At 45.9% G+C, this 3,579-nt stretch overlaps 1 pseudogene; it reads right to left on the reverse strand.

Moving 5' to 3' along the window:
• Nucleotides 1-483: 483 nt before the first annotated feature.
• LOC134431557 (cytochrome c oxidase subunit 3-like) lies at nucleotides 484-1,256 on the reverse strand (annotated as a pseudogene).
• Nucleotides 1,257-3,579: the final 2,323 nt, after the last annotated feature.

The raw sequence follows: 3,579 nt of genomic DNA on the forward strand, positions 1-3,579 counted from the left end.
AGCTATAATTTGTTGAGCCGAAATCAACCGTCTTGGTTAGACTAACTTTCTGTTACTCTGCTCATTCTGGTCCGCCTTGGATTCATTCGTACACTAGTCCTAAAGTAAGGAGGAGAATGACTGTGGAAGTTCCAGTTAGGGTAGTGATGGGAGAGTGTAGTTGGGTGGCTCATGGTAGGGGGAGGAGTAGTGAGATTTCTAAATCGAACAGGAGGAAAAGGATGGCTACTAGGAAGAAGCAGATTGAGAAGGGGAGTCGAGCGGAGCCTAGGGGGGTCGAATCCGCATTCGTATGGGGATAGTTTTTCTGAGTCTGGGGTTGTTTGGGCAAGTCAAAAGTTTAGTGCGGTTAGAAGGATGCTCAGGGTTAGTGATAGGGTTAATATGAGTAAGATTATGTTTATTACTCTTCTCTGGGTTTAAATCAGATTTTAAGGATTGGAAGTCGATTGTAATTCATATACTAGAAGAGTAAGATCCTCATCAGTAGATTGAGATATAGACGAATAATCATACAACGTCTACGAAGTGTCAGTTATCAGGCGGCTGCTTCAAATCCGAAGTGGTGGTTTGATGTGAAGTGGTAGGCGTAGGAGACATACTAGTAGGAATGTAGAGCCAATAATTACGTGTAGCCCGTGGAATCCGGTGGCGACGAAGAATGTTGAGCCATAGACTCCGTCGGTGATGGAGAAGGGTGCTTCATAGTATTCTATGGCTTGTAGGGCGGTAAAGTAGAATCCTGGGAGAACTGTTAGGGGTAGGGCTTGGATTGCTTGTTTTTGGTTGGCTTCTGTGATGCTGTGGTGCGCTCATGTGACGGTGACTCATGAGGCTAGTAGGATGGCAGTGTTTTGGAGTGGGACTTCTATGGGGTTGAGTGGTTTCATTCCAACGGGTGGTCATTGACCTCCTAGTTCGGTGTGTGGGGCTAGGCTTAGGCTTGAGTGGAAGAAAGCTCAGAAAAAGCCTAGGAAGAAGAAGGCTTCTGATGTGATGAATAGGGCTATTCCATAGCGAAGTCCCTTTTGTACAGTGGGAGTGTGGTGGCCTTGGAATGTGCTTTCTCGTACAATGTCACGTCATTATTGGAATATAACTAGGGCGGTAGATAGTAAGCCTAGGATGAGGAGTTGGGGGGAGTTGTAGTGGAATCATATCGTTAGTCCTGAGGTAGTTAGGAGAGCAGCGGCTGCTCCTAGAATGGGTCAAGGGCTAGGGTCAACTATGTGGTATGAGTGTGCTTGGTGTGCCATTGGAGGTTAGATGTTTTCTTGTAGATAGAGGCTTAGCAGTAGTGCGAAGACGTAAACTTGGATTATTGCTACTGCCAGCTCTATGATGGTTAGTAAGAAGAGGATTAGGAAGGTTAGGAGTGAAACTATTGGTATTGTGGAGAATAAGGCTGTTGTGGCTGTGGAGATGAGTTGAATGAGTAGGTGGCCTGCTGTGAGGTTGGCTGTTAGGCGCACTCCTAGGGCTAATGGGCGGATAAGTAGGCTTGTTGTTTCAATTACGATAAGGGCTGGGATTAATAGGGTGGGGGTGCCTTCTGGTAGGAGGTGGGCTAGTGAGGCAGAAGGTTGGTTTCGTAGCCCTGTTAGGAGGGTGGCTAGTCATAGGGGAAAGGCTAGGGCTAGGTTTATGGATAGTTGAGTAGTTGGGGTGAAGGTGTAGGGTAGTAGTCCTAGAAGGTTGATGAGTAGGAGGAAGATTATGAGGGATGTTAAGATTAGCGCCCATTTGTGCCCTTTTTTGTCTAGGGGTATTATTAGTTGTTTTGTAATCAGGTTAATGAATCACAGTTGGAGAGCTGAGAGTCTACTGGTGATTCATCGGTTGTCTAGGGATGGTAGTAGGAGGGCTGGAAATGTTATTGAGATGAGGATAAGTGGGATTCCTAGGAAGGATGGGCTTGAGAATTGGTCAAAGAAGCTTACGTTCATGGTCAGGTTCAGGGGGTAGTACTTGGGGCGATGGGTGGTTTGTTGGAAGGGGGTTTATTGTTACGAATGAGAGAAGTTTGGGCTGGATGATTAGGGAAAAGGTTAGTCATGAAGTGAGCATGATAAAAAATCAGGGGCTAGGGTTTAGTTGAGGCATACCATTAAGGAGGGGGGGGGGGTCCCTCTTTCTTTAGCTTAAAAGGCTAATGCTGATTCATAGTTTCTTAATGATTCAGATGATATTAGGGAGGATCAGCTTTCAAAGTTAGCGAGTGGGGTAGATTCTACAACGATTGGTATAAAGCTGAAGATTAAGTTTGCTTGGGGGTTCATTAGCAGGGGAAGGGGTTAAACCATCATTTTCGGGGTATGGGCCCGATAGCTTGTTTAGCTGACCCTACTAGAAAGTAATATAATGGGAGTATGGAGGGTTTTGATCCCTCTAGTGTAGACTCGATTCCTGCTTTTCTAAGTATTAGGAAATGAGAGGGCTGGTATACCTCCATACTCACTTTATCATAGTGATCCTTAGTATTCAGGCACATTTCCGGTAGGGTCTTATATAGGGAGGTAGGCCCGCGTAGCAAATTGGTATGCTGGTGTGTCAGAGGCATAGGGCTAATGTGAGTGGCAGGAAGTTTTTTCATAGTAGGTGTATTAATTGGTGATATCGAAATCATGGGTAGGAAGCGCAGATTCATAGGAATCCTGCTGATAGGAGCGGGACTTTTGTAGCTAGGATGACTGGGAACAGTTCTTGGGGAGGATTGAGAAAGCTTGGGTTAAAGAATAGAATTGTGGTTATTATGTTCATGAATATAATATTGGCTTATTCGGCTAGGAAAAAGAGTGCAAAGGGGCCTGCTGCATATTCTACATTGAACCCAGATACTAGTTCAGACTCTCCTTCTGTCAGATCAAAGGGGGCGCGGTTGGTTTCAGCGAGTGTAGAGACGTATCATATTATGGCAAGGGGTCAGCAGGAGAAGATGAGGTATAGGGGTTCTTGAGTGGTTGCGAGGGTGTTGAGGGTATAGTTGCCGCTGAGGAGGATGATGGAGAGGAGGATAATAGCCAAGGTGACTTCATAGGAGATTGTTTGAGCTACTGCTCGTAATGCTCCAATTAGAGCATATTTAGAGTTGGAAGCTCAGCCTGACCATGAGATGGAGTATACTGCTAGGCTTGATATGGCCAGTAGGAAGAGTAGGCCTAAGTTAAGGTCTGCTAAGGAGAATGGGAGGGATAGTGGGGTTCAGATAGAGATTGCTAAGAGTAAGGCTAGTATTGGGGTTGCGATGAATAGGGCTGGGGAGCATGTTGATGGTCGGATAGGCTCTTTAATGAAGTTTCACGCCATCTGCTAGGGGTTGGAGGAGTCCAAAAGGGCGAGCAACGTTTGGGCCTTTTCGGCCTTGCATATAGCTTAAGATTTTGCGCTCTACTACTGTAAGGAAGGCTATTGCGATTAGGATGGAAGGGCATAGGAGAGGGCTATGATGAGGTTGATTAAGAGGGGGTAGTTGGTCATTTGGGGTGGTTTAGGTTAAGCTAGGGAGAGGATTTGAACCTCTGAGTTAAAGGACTTAAGCCTTTTGCATTTTCCGAGCTCTGCCATGCTAGCTGGTCCTTT

The sequence above is a fragment of the Melospiza melodia genome, chromosome W (assembly GCF_035770615.1).
Source record: "Melospiza melodia melodia isolate bMelMel2 chromosome W, bMelMel2.pri, whole genome shotgun sequence".
NCBI classification, from domain to species: domain Eukaryota; kingdom Metazoa; phylum Chordata; class Aves; order Passeriformes; family Passerellidae; genus Melospiza; species Melospiza melodia.